The following is a 13,720-nucleotide window of genomic DNA, read 5'->3' on the forward strand; positions in this document are numbered from 1 at the left end:
GGGTTCAATTAATCTAAAGGGAAGGTATTAAGCATCCTTTAAGATTCATTAACAATGGTTAACCGATCAAACTTATATTTAATTAGGCTATGTGCTAAGCATAAAATAAATATGTACATATGCTAGATATCAAATTGATGTTTTATTGCGAAAATCCATTTAAGTAAAACCAGATAGTACTGTAATGATTTTATAAACTCAAAAAGCTCCTTTCCCGTTAAAACAAATGCAGCATCGGATTTATAGCCTAAAGGCGATTTGTATTCAAAGAAAGACTAGATTTGTTCGTTAGAATGAGGACTAGTTTGCAACCTAAATTATTTCAGTGAAGACATTTAACCAAATTCCAACCCAAGGGTGAATGAAGATAACTAATTACCTGCCCAATTTCATTTACATTTTAAATGTCTTATTCCAAGTAAAATGCATGTAGTCCATTATTATTAACTACGGCAGAACCTTAAGTGAGACTTGGCTATGAACTATGTAGTGACTCAGGTCTTAATAGTCGGTTACATAAAACACGGAATAAAGGTTGGTCATACGAGAAAAATAACCACACCAACAGATAGACAAAGATGGTATCGTAAAATAATGAAAGCCATTTTCGACTTTCACATGCGATAGGAATGCTCTGCAAAATGCCGCTTAGGCAATGTAAGAGGGAGTTGATGATGAGTGTCGTGCTGACTTCGTAAGAGGTGTCGTTGAGTCTCAAATGAAACTCTTCGGCTCTGGTGTACATGCAAAACAAAGTAAAAAAAAAAAAAGGAAAAAGATTAGAATGAGAACCAGATTTGGATATGAAAAATAAATAGACGAGATGAAACCATTAGAATGTGACCCGCAAAATATCTAACAAGATTCAAAGAGAAACAGGAAATAAGAAATAAAAAAAAAAACTTTGGCTTCAATGAATACTTTTTCCCCCTTTGGCGGTAAATGCTCAAGCAATAGGACCACACGAAGTTAAATATAAACACAACTAGAGGGCGAACTTTTAAATTGTATCTCTTGATAACATCAATAGTACACAACTGATACAATTTGCCAACCCCTCGGGCTCTCATCGACTTACCAGACTTAAAAGGAAATTCTACACTTAAATATTTGTACTAGCTTGAAAAGTTCAATATACTTAAACCCTGCAATTCCTGTGTGTTAAACCAGTTCAGTTAAAATAAGACCTAGATGAATACACAGCTGATCCAGCTCCCTCTTCATCTGACTATGAAACTGACTGTTTCAACATACCAAACTTGAAGAAAATTCTCCAGTTATATTTTTTGGTTCATTTTCAATCATTGAAGCAAGTATTTGTAACTCAGTCTCTAACTCCTGAACACCCATAGTGGTAAATATAGAACACGAACTTAGGTGAATTCCAAAGCCATATTGAACATTACAGATTGTCACATTCAAGATTTAGCCTATGAACACATTGTTAAGAATTTGGTTTAACTTTAGTTTAACTACATTACTTAAATGCTCAAATCATTTTTCTAACTGAACTTAAATATAAAGATCACATCCAAAATATATGAAAGAAAATTCCCGACAAGTATTTAACGCGATATTTCAAAGAGAGAAAACACGTCTCTTATTCAGCAAAGTTCAAACATAGAAGAAGCATTTTGACGCCAAAAAAAAAAAAACGATTACTAAGATGCATACTTATATGAATATTTCAGAACTCATCGAAATTTTGAGTCATGGTCTTCCTTCAACAGAATGCGATGTTTCGACAGAAATGAAAGAAGAGCAAGATCCGATATTACCTCTTGTGGGTGCAGCGAATGGGACGTCGACGGTCTCGAATCTACTCTCTCGTCATGAAACAGATTCGAAACTCGAGTTGGAAAAATTAGAATACCTCTGTTGTGGTTAAAGTTCTTTTGGCCAAGCAGCGATGAGAGTTGATCGAGTCGTCGAAACCTTAACCTTTCACCACAGATATCGTATTTCAACAAAAGTGTTTTCTTATTTAAAGGTTCAAGACCAGATTGAAAAAAGAAAGCTCGAAAGCTTTGTAAACGAACACTTGCGTATCACAAACAAGTATTGAGTGGCGGCTCCCTCTTTTCTCCTTCCCCCGCGGCTAAGAGTATAAGAGAGTATTTATGGAAGAAAAATGTAGGGTTCCTCAAACTCTAAAATTCAAAATTGTAACCTAAGGAGTCACGGATGGCAGCAAAGGGGCAGCTTTGTTGGTGGACGTTAGTTTCACCAAAATGGTGCAACCAATCTGTTGCAATAGAAAGAACGAGAGAAAGTGGTAGAAAGGGGAAAGCCTTTTTATTTTTTCCGTTTCACGTGAAGGAGATGGCTTTAAATGAGGAGAAACTTGTATGAAAATGGCGGGGCAACTTTTGTCCATAGTTGATGGAGCTTTGTCATTTGCTCAAAATGGAAGGGAGGAAGATGAATGACTATGCGGCTGCTGAGGAAAACTGAAAACCTAGTTGCTTATATTCATTTAAGGGTAGTTTGGTTATTTGGGGTGGTTAAAGAAGGGGTAGTGTGGTCTGTTCAAGGACCTGGCGGGTTTGGGCCTATTTGGGCTACTAACTAGACCGAAAGCTGTGTCATCCGAATAGCATTTTAAGCTAAAGTATGGTCTATTGATTGGTCTTGTAATGGCTAAAATGTTAAAGCCTATTTTAGGACTTAAACTCCTTTTTCTTGTATTTCTTTGAGCTTCTTATTATCGATAACTTGGGAGATATATGGAATTAGTAATTAGTAGTAATATTATATAATTCAATATTATTAATTTACTAACAATTGAAAGCTATAAATATATAGGTAATGTAATAATGCAGTAAGAAATACCATCTAACTTAACTTTATGATTGATAGGTAATAAATAAGCAGTAATGTTAATAAATAATAATAACAATATTAATAACATAGTAGTGAATAGAAAATATTTAGTTTATCAATAACCCGAGAAATAAATTGGAATAAAGGAGGGACAAAATCGGGTGTCAACAGTTACCTTTTGATGGGGCAACTTAAAGATCAAAAGGAGGGATTGAGTCCACCAAATTCAAGCACCAACACTTCACAAATCTTTGAAAACCCCTTTGTCTTTTTAAATTTTTTGGATGATATCCATATTCTTCTATGTATATATATCCATCGTATTTATATTTTGTGGATTTTTAGTAAGAGAGTGTATAGGCTACTAAGTTTTTGAATATATAAATCAAACCTTTTTTTTTTTTTTTTGGTTTTGCTAATTTTCGAACTCCTTTCTTTGTTTTCTTTTTTCCTCTCTTATGTGTGGTTTCAATAATGGGTTTTTAGGTGGTGAAAATGGTGAAGGTAAAAAATAAAGTGAAAGAAGGTGGTGATATTTTTTTTATTGCTATGGGTCCCTCTTTTTTTTTTTTCCCTCATCTGATACCATTTTCTAGGAAGATGGTGATGAATATTTTTTGTTTTCTATTGTGTGGTCCCCCTCCCCCAAAATAGAAAGATAAAATTTCCCCTTTTTTTCTCTCTAAAAAAAATGTGACGTCCCCTATTTTTAGTGTCTATCCCTTCTATTTGTAGGCAAGCCAATTTAGAATTTTATGGACAAAAATAGGCCACGTGGTCATAGCTTTTCCCCAAAAAATCCTTATTCAAATTTTCAAAAATCATCCAACTAAGCATTTAGAATTCTATGGATAAAAACAGGCCACTTGGCCGTACCCCCCCCCCCCCCCCAACAAAAAAAAGACCTTATCCAAATAGTACCAACAAAAGTACAAATGGATAAAGTCCCCTGCTTATTTTTTATAAAAATGTAGCATAGTTTTTATATAGTTTTAGGTTAATTAATCTAATACGCCCCTCGTAAAATAATATTTCGACAAAATAAAAATCATAATACGTTGTTTTAAAACACGACCTTCAAAACGAGCCCAATATTGATATACTTCCGAGTAATATTTAAAAATATGAAATATGCGGTAAAAAATGAGCCGTAATTCATACGTCATTTTAATTAACAATTTTCCCGGGTTAGACGGAGTGGGATATGTATCTTCTTTTCAAATCATGTTTGTGAAATTAAATAACTCGTAATTTTTTGTAATCGTTAATTTTTATGGAATAATAATTATATGTCAACTTTTGCAATTTTCTCGGGATTTTTAAATTTTTAATTTTTTTAAGGGCATCTTTACTCCGTCTTGGACTGGAAAATTTGAAAATTAAAATACGCATTTTATGAGGTGAAAACTAGAGATGGATTTTTGACCCTTTACAAACTTCTTTTAGTTTTATGACATTTTTACAAGAGATATTCATTTTTTACACATGAGAGATCTGAAAAAAAACATATAAGAGATCTGAAAAAGACATTTTCTTCTACTTAAATTGTAAAAGGCCAAGAGATCTTATTTCTTCCTAAATTTTCACCGTGTCTTGATCTTGTTCTATTATTTAATTTGTGCAATGGCGAGTAAAAAAATTACTGTAAAAAATAAAAATTACTCTATGTTTTTCAAGCTCAGCCAAATAGAGATGAGTTGTTGGTTGGAGATTTGGTGGGATGTGTGGGAGGGAGGGGGGGGGGGGGGGGGGGGGGTTGGAAGAGAAAAAGAGAAGTTATAATGAAGTGAGACCCATAATGTGCACTTGTCGGAGCTCTCACACAACTATGAATCTATGATATGACATATTTCACCCACCATAAAACTATCTAAGTATTAAGCCTTTATTTATCTTCTTTTTGTTTTTCCTTTTTTTTTTTTTTTGACAATTTTCCTTATTTTTTTTATTTTCTTATTGTACAAGAATAAGTATGGCAATTACTACTTCTCCATTCGTTCATATTCTTTAATGTAATAGTTTAAATTTCTCAAAATTTGCTACTACACTCATTCCTATTCTTTATTGTAGAGATATTCAAAAGCCTCGATATTTACTTCTCAAGTTTTTGCCTTTTCTTTTAACTTGGTTCTCCTTAGATATTTGCTTTCTTCCTTTTGAAAGAATGACTGGATGTATATATGTACTTTCAATTAATGTCGGAGATGAAAAGTATTGTCACAATCAATAAGAAGTTGAATGAAGTCTTTTCATTTATATAATTGCAGACTTTACAATATTGCTCATATAATTTATCTTTAACTCAAGTCAAATTTTGTGTTATGACCGTGATGAATTGTGTGTGATCTTATCTAAAATTTTAAGTTATTAGACGACAACAGTAGCTACGAGCCTCACACAAGTAGAGGGGGAACTTAAGTTGTTACAGATGATATATTTTATTTACTTAATGATGTTTCACTACATCCGTTCACATGCATATCTAATTCTTTTTTATGGTTCAACCACGTAGAAATACTTTTGATGTGTCTACTCTTTTATCATATTTAATACTTTGTAACCATCTCCTCTATAAGTTTAATAAAATTAAATTTTATTGTTAAATAAGGAAAACTTATAATAGTATTTACTTAGATACATATGTCTTCACCAGTGTCATCAAATTGGAAAAATGTAATTCACATGCATGGTGGAGCTTCCCGCGGCCGAAAGAACGTTGAAGATAATAACTCCATTAATGAGCTAGAAGAGAAGAAGAAGAAGCAGCAGTTGTGTTTTGCTGTTTGTATGTCAGCACAAATACAAATGAAGCCTTTAGGCTTTGACCCTCTTTCACGGACTGGGCTTTCAAAAAGTATTGGGCCATTTCACACAACAGACAACACAACTCACAGCAGCCCACTCTCACAAAGCAAGCCTTTATTTTATTCAGATCTTATACCTAGTAAATATGGTACCTAATTTTCCTATTATGCCCTTTTATACATTGTAAGGAATAATTAGTGATAGTGACATAGGACAATGGGATAGTGACATAGGACAGTGGGACAGTCAGTGGGAACAGAAGCATGTTTCTTTTTATTCCTTTTGTCCTTTGGTTTTGTATATGTACCGTAAGATGGATGATAAAATAGACAGAGGAGAATCATTTGTTCTCAATCTCCTTCATGGTATCAGGGCATTAAGGAACATTTTCCTTTGCTTTTTCTCACTATTTTATCACTTGTAATTCTCAGCCTTTACCATGACTGGGAATGCAAATCAAACAAATGAAGGTAACACTTCAGAGCAGTTTGTGACTAATACAGCTGCTGATATTTCAAACCCCTATTACTTACATCCATCTGATTCACCAGGTATGCAATTGGTGAACTCAATTTTTGATGGAAAGGGGTATGCAGGTTGGAGTAGGGCCATCATCATAGCTTTATCAGCCAAGAATAAACTTGGAATGATAGATGGTAACCTCACTGAACCTGATTCATCATCTGCACATCATCAATCTTGGTGTAGGTGCAATGATATGGTCATATCATGGATCCTTAGCTCACTTTCAAAAGACATTGCACAGTCTGTCCTTTATTCCAAAACTGCAAGAGAAATATGGAAAGATCTATCAACTAGGTTTGGACAGTGTAATGGTGCAAAATTATACCAGTTACAAAAAGAACTTAATGATGTTGTCCAAGGTTCTAATGACATAGCTGGTTATTTCACTAAAGTAAAGAAAATATGGGATGAGTTAGATGCACTAAATACTTTTGATCACTGTTCCTGTAAATGTACTTGTGGAGGAAAGGTAAAAACTGTTAAATCTCATCAAGATGGGAGATTAATACAGTTTTTGATGGGTCTTAATGATGCATATTCAGGGGTTAAGAGTAGCATTCTCATGCTAGATCCACTTCCCTCTATTGGACATGCCTACTCTCTGCTCATGCAAGATGAGAAGCAGAGAGAGGTACATGTTGCAGCTCATTCTTCTGAGGCTGCCTTCTTGGTCACAAATCACCAGAAGTTCAACAACAACAATCAAAAACAGAGGTTTGGAACAGCTGCAAAATTCAAACAGAATTTTGACAGGAACTATGATCAACAGAAGGGAGGATTGTTTTGTACTAATTGTAAAATGACAAATCATGTTGAGGAAAATTGTTATAAGCTGGTAGGGTATCCAACAGATTTCAAATTCACAAAATCAAAGAAAAATCAATATCCTACTCAGCATCACAATCAGTACTCTGGTCATAATGCAGCACAAGGAGGGAAGCAATACCACAACAACTATAAGAACAATATGCAAGCTTCGGGATTCAGTGCTATTGAAACATCTAATGCAGAAAATATGAACATGATGGACCAGATTTTTCAACTGCTTCAAGAGGTGAAACTTGGTCAACAGAGCAATCAGAACTCTGATGCCAATACTTCTGCCAACTGTGCTGGTATAATTACACCTCATTTTAACCCTGCCTTTTTTTCCTTTTTATCACAAATAGATTCATCTTCTTGGATATTAGACTCTGGTGCTTCTGAGCACATGACCTATGACTTAAACCTTTTAACAAACATTACCCCTTTGTCTATGGTGTTATATGTTAGTTTGCCTAATTCTCAAAGGTTGAAAGTAACTCATAAAGGGAGTGTTGCCATATTTCCAAATCTGGTCTTGCATAATGTACTCTTTGTACCAGATTTCAGGTTTAACTTACTTTCTGTTCACAAGTTTACCACACAATTTGACTGTTTCTTATTTTTCTTTTCTTGTGGTGCAATTTTCCAGGCCCCTTCAATGAAGAGGCCAGTGGTTCTTGGGGAGGTTAAAGATGGACTTTATCTACTCAAGCCCAATCAAGTCAAGCCTAAATCAGTCAATCCAGTCAAGTCAAGCCAACATAATCAAGTTCCTGAACAGTTTTCCAGGGATAGTATTAAGTCTAGTTCTGTCTCCTTTTCTTGCAACAGTGATGCTCAGTCTGATCCTGTTTTTAGTTTTTCCATTCCCAATGTAAGCCTATGGCATCAGAGGTTGGGACATTTGCCCATTTCTAGTATGAAAAATATGTCTAAATTTTCTTTGACTTCTCTACATACTTTGTTCCCTTGTGATGTGTGTGCAAAAGCAAGACAAGCAAGACTTCCTTTCCCAGACAGCACTATTTCCACCAAAGCTATATTTGACCTAATCCATGTGGACACTTGGGGACCCTATAAAGTGGATACTTATGATGGGAATAGGTATTTTTTGACAATTGTTGATGACTTTAGTAGGAGTACATGGACTTTCCTTCTAAAAACTAAGTGTAATGCCTTTCCTACTTTACAGAAATTCTTAGTTTTTGTTGAAAGACAGTTTAATAAAAAGGTTAAGATCCTTAGAACAGACAATGCCAAAGAACTAGGATCCAGTTTGGTTAATTCAGAATTCCTATCTTCTCAAGGTATTATTCACCAAACTAGTTGTGTAGCCACCCCTCAACAAAATGGAATTGTTGAGAGAAAACACAAACACTTATTAGAAACTTGTAGGGCCCTTCTTTTTCAATCACATTTGCCTATGGCGTATTGGGGGGAGTGTCTTTTGACTGCTACACATCTAATCAACATGCTGCCCTCTAGAATTCTTGGCTTCAAAACTCCTCATGAGATTTTATTTTCCAGAAAGCCAAATTATGACTCCCTAAGGACTTTTGGATGTCTATGTTTTGCTAGCACACCATCTCAATTCCGAACCAAACTTGACTCTAGGGCAATGAAATGCATTTTTCTTGGCTATCCTTTTAATCAAAAGGGATACAAGCTTTTAAATCTCTCTACAAATAAGGTTTTTGTTTCAAGAGATGTAAAATTTCATGAAGGGATTTTCCCTTTTGCAGATTCCCCACCTGATTCACCTTCTATTTTTCCTACTTCTACTCCTTTTGATTATTTCTATTCACCTGATTTAACACCTACTTCACCTGCACCACAGACTGATCCTAGTCCACCTTCCTCTAATGATGCTATTCCCCTTCCTCATCCTGCTCATCTCCTGAACCCTGCTTTTGAGACCAGAACATCTTCTAGAGTGACTAAACAACCTAAGTATTTGGCTGACTATATATGTAATGCTGTTTTTTTAACTGATCTAACTTCTTGCTTTACAGCCCCTATTACCCCTACTAGTTTGCCTTTTTCTGCTCTATCTAAATCAAACAAATCCCTCATCAATTCTGTTTGCCTTACACCACCTGAACCCACTAGTTTCTCTAAAGCATCCTTATACCCCTGTTGGCAAGAAGCTATGGCAAAAGAGTTTGAGGCTTTGGAAGCTAATCACACCTGGGACATTGTTGATCTCCCACCAGAAAAAAAGGCTTTGCCTTCTAAATGGGTTTATAAAATAAAATACAAAGCAGATAGGACAATTGAGAGGTATAAGGCGCGTTTGGTAATCAGGGGTGATGTGCAAAGAGAGGGAATTGTTTATAACGAGACATTCTCACCTGTCGTCAAAATGACCACTGTGCGATGTCTCCTGGCAGTTGCTGTGAAGAAAAATTGGTCCATTTTCCAATTAGACGTTAACAACGCTTTTCTTCACGGGGATTTACAAGAGGAGGTGTATATGCAAGTACCAGCAGGTTTACCTGTTTCTGATTCTAACAAGGTTTGTCGACTAAAAAGGTCTTTATATGGGCTTAAACAAGCCTCGCGATAATGGTATGAAAGGCTAACTGGTGCCTTAACTTTCAAGGGATTCTCTCATTCTTTTAATGATTATTCCCTTTTCTACAAAAGGACTACTAATGGAGTATGCCTCGTTGCGGTTTATGTTGACGATATTCTCATAACAGGTGATGATAAAGATGAGATTGCTTCTGTCAAGATTTTTCTTAACTCTGAATTTCAAATCAAGGATCTAGGTCTGGCTAGTTTTTTCTTGGGTATGGAATTAATCAGAGAAAAACAAGGCCTAATCGTCACACAAAGAAAGTTTACCTTGGAATTACTTTCTGAATTTGACTGCCTTGATAAAAAAATCAGCACCTTCACCTATTGAGCCTTCAACCAAGCTTCGTTCAGATATTGGAAAGCTCCTACCAGATCCTACAATTTATCGCAGATTAATAGGGAAACTAAATTTTCTTACTCACACTCGTCCTGACTTAAATTTTGCTGTGCAACACTTAAGTCAGTATATGCAGACACCAAGAGTACCACATCATCAAGCTGCGGTACATTGTTTACGTTACCTTGTTGGCACTCCTAGTTTGGGGCTTTTCTTCCAATCAGGAACTTCTTTCGACATTGCCGCCTTCTGCGATTCTGATTGGGGATCTTGCCTCGACTCACGACGATCTGTTAGTGGGTTTTTCATCAGTCTCGGTGGTTCTCCGATTTCTTGGAAATCAAAGAAGCAATCTTTGATTTCCCTCTCCAGTGCAGAAGCTGAATATCGGTCTATGTCTCGTGTAGTCGCGGAGTTGACTTGGTTGGTTCGCCTTTTGTCAGATCTCGCCATTACCCCGTCGCTTCCAATACCACTGCACTCCGACAGTCAAGCTGTCTTGCATATCGCCAAGAATCCCGTCTTCCATGAAAGGACGAAGCACGTGGAACTCGATTGCCACTTTGTTCGTGAGCAATTCTTAGCTGGGTTGATTTCTCTCCATTTTGTTCCTTCCTCTTCTCAATTGGCTGATGTTTTCACCAAACCGTTGCCTGGTCTTCCGCATCGTACTTTGATTAACAAGTTGGGGGTTTTATTCCACCCCTCCAACTTGAGGGGGGTGTTGAAGATAATAACTCCATTAATGAGCTAGAAGAGAAGAAGAAGAAGCAGCAGTTGTGTTTTGCTGTTTGTATGTCAGCACAAATACAAATGAAGCCTTTAGGCTTTGACCCTCTTTCACGGACTGGGCTTTCAAAAAGTATTGGGCCATTTCACACAACAGACAACACAACTCACAGCAGCCCACTCTCACAAAGCAAGCCTTTATTTTATTCAGATCTTATACCTAGTAAATATGGTACCTAATTTTCCTATTATGCCCTTTTATACATTGTAAGGAATAATTAGTGATAGTGACATAGGACAGTGGGACAGTCAGTGGGAACAGAAGCATGTTTCTTTTTATTCCTTTTGTCCTTTGGTTTTGTATATGTACCGTAAGATGGATGATAAAATAGACAGAGGAGAATCATTTGTTCTCAATCTCCTTCAAAGAAACGGAAAGTATCATAATGGAAATTGCACCTAGGCCCTATGATTCTTCCACCACTCGTGCCATTGCAGGGACTATTTCCATAACCCTCACTTAAGCAATCCAAGCAATTCTGAGGAGATAAATCAGGAATACACTACACAAGTGCATATATCGCTGAAAATTTGGAGCTGTTGCAATACCAATAGCAAATTTTCGAAAGGAACCACCATTTGCAGCACGATCTATTAAATTTTCCAATAATTTTCTCAGTTCCTGATTAAATTCCTCCGGTTTTGAGGCATTCTCAGTTTTGCACCAGGCATATAGAGTAGAAATTGACTTAGTTTCTATAATAGGTCGAATTGAGTACTGCAACGAACATCCATCATAGCTACCAACAGCTTCTTTTTCGTTAGGACAAAGCTATAAAAGCTTTTGAGCAACGTTTTTCACGCAATTGCCAACGTTTTTCACGCAATTGCGACATTCTTCCGTCTCCAAAAAAATGAAGACTTTTGAAATTTGTGCTCTAAATTAAGCCTCAGATATTTGTGTGGTTGTAAATTATTTGTGGATAACAGCAAGCCACCAAGGTGGGAAATTTTGGCCGCTGCTTGCTCTTCTTTGAACATTTCAATTGTAAACGATTACAGAAAAAGAAATTCAACTAATTATCTAGAAGTACCTTTTGAAGTTAAAATTGTATTTGAACGTTCAAACTTCAAATTTTATATTTCAAGTTTGAACATGAAATATGGATCAATTGAAAAAAAATATTTATTTGAAATAATCGTCAATCATTTTTTTTTAAAATATGTATAAACAAACGGGTGCTTTGCAATGGAAGCTGCCGCATCCTGCACGAGAAAAGGCCATAAATAGTCCCTTATCTATGAAAGTAGGTCTAAAATGGTCCCTTAAATATACATTTACTGGTTTTAGTCCTTTAACTATCCAAAAACTCATCAAATTTGGTTTCCGTCTATTTTTTATACAAACAGTGTACATACCCATAAACCTTCATGAGATTAATCGTTAAATCATTGCTCAAACTTATATTTCTCTCTCCCTGCTTCTTTTTCCTCAAGTTCCTCTTGTTCAAAAAAAAAAAAAAAGCATTCTAGCACTGGTGTCGCTCTCGAGTCTTTGAAATTCGAAAAGACAAACTCAGGCACACATTTCTGTAACCATTCTTCTCAAACACTATTAAAAAACTGGCAAAAACTGACGGATTCCGTCGGTTTTTTCAATAAATTTTTAAAATTTTTTTTTTAAGAAAACTGACGGACTGCGTTGGTTATTTTTTGCGCAAAAATGCGCAAAAAAATATAATTATTTTCTAAAATAAACCGGTGGAGTCCGTCGGTTTTTTATTTTTATTTTTAATTTTTTAATTATTTTTATAAATTAAATCAATGTAAGTATATAAACAAAGAATACCAGTGGTCTAGTGGTAAAGCCCTTTAATGCCAAGGAATATACTCGGGTTCGATTCCAAGTTCCTACATTTCATTTTTTAATTAAAAAAAAAAAACTGACGGGAGTCCGTCGGTTTTGAAAAAAAAAATAAAAAAAATTGAGGCTTTTCGTCGGTTTTAACCGCCGCGGTCCATCGGTTACGAAAAGCGAGAGAGAACTTGAGGAAAAAAGTTGAGGTTAAAGAATGAATTTGAGGAAAAAGAAGCAGAGAGAGAAATATAGGTCTGAGAAATGGTTTAACAATTAATCTCACGAAGGTTTATGGGTTTGTACGCTGTTTGTATTAAAAAAATAGACGGAGACCAAATTTGATAAGTTTTTGAATAGCTAAAGGACTAAAATCGGCAAGTGTATAGTTAAGGGACCATTTTAGACCTACTCCCATATATAAGAGACTATTTATGACCTTTTCTCCATCCTGCACCCTTGCAGCGTAAACAATGTTCACTTTCTCTGTTTTTTTTGTTTAAAATAGTTCAGAGCCAGTTTTTTTAAATTTTGGTCATAACTCAAACAAGAATTTCTTTATTTTTTAGAAATAAAATTAACACAAGAAGGAATTGCATAAAATACTTTAAATTACAACCTTAATTAAAGATGTTTGAAAAGAACATGAAAACTGTAGTTAAAGAAAAGTTATTGGCACTTCAAAATAAGATATTGACCATAATATTTGGTCTGGGCACGGATTGTTTTTGGTGCATCGCTAATGACGCCGAATCCACTATCCCATCAATTTAATGATGTACATATACACAGATTTGGTGATGAACATCTAAATACCTACCAGTAGATTGCACTATTTGGGGAGAACTTGGTATCATAGAATCTGCACATACAGAAGAAATGAAATTAGGCTGTGCTTTGCTGAGGTAGAAAAGGTAGTAAAATTGGAAGATTAGAATGATCAGCAATTTCAAGAAACCCATAGTTGTCTATGCATACCTTAACGTGTCAGAGACAAGTATAATAGAAGGCTCAGTACATATGCAACCGCTTAAATTTATCAATTTTTTTTCATTTAGACACTTAAACTAAACACTTACCTATTAAACACGGGAACTCATACAATACTGTTTCTATTGAACACAATTTTCGCAGCAACCCCAAATTCTTTATGCGTGAAGTTCAAATGATGCTGATGTGGCAATGTTACAAATTTAGAAAATGACACATCAGAAAAAAAAAAAAACCTTTTCCCCCACCTCCCCTAGGACTCCTTCAAAAAA

At 35.4% G+C, this 13,720-nt stretch overlaps 1 long non-coding RNA gene and 1 pseudogene across 1 annotated transcript; both read right to left on the reverse strand.

The window, feature by feature from the left end:
• The window catches only part of LOC132624618 (cysteine-rich receptor-like protein kinase 44), a 32,497-nt pseudogene extending 19,077 nt beyond the window's left edge, over positions 1–13,420 (reverse strand).
• LOC132622532 (uncharacterized) lies at positions 479–2,553 on the reverse strand. Its single transcript, XR_009575925.1, has 2 exons — positions 1,779–2,553; positions 479–734 (listed from the first exon to the last, which is right to left on the reverse strand). It is a non-coding gene; the product is annotated as an uncharacterized LOC132622532 (long non-coding RNA).
• Positions 13,421–13,720: the final 300 nt, after the last annotated feature.

The sequence above is a fragment of the Lycium barbarum genome, chromosome 12 (assembly GCF_019175385.1).
Source record: "Lycium barbarum isolate Lr01 chromosome 12, ASM1917538v2, whole genome shotgun sequence".
NCBI lineage: Eukaryota > Viridiplantae > Streptophyta > Magnoliopsida > Solanales > Solanaceae > Lycium > Lycium barbarum.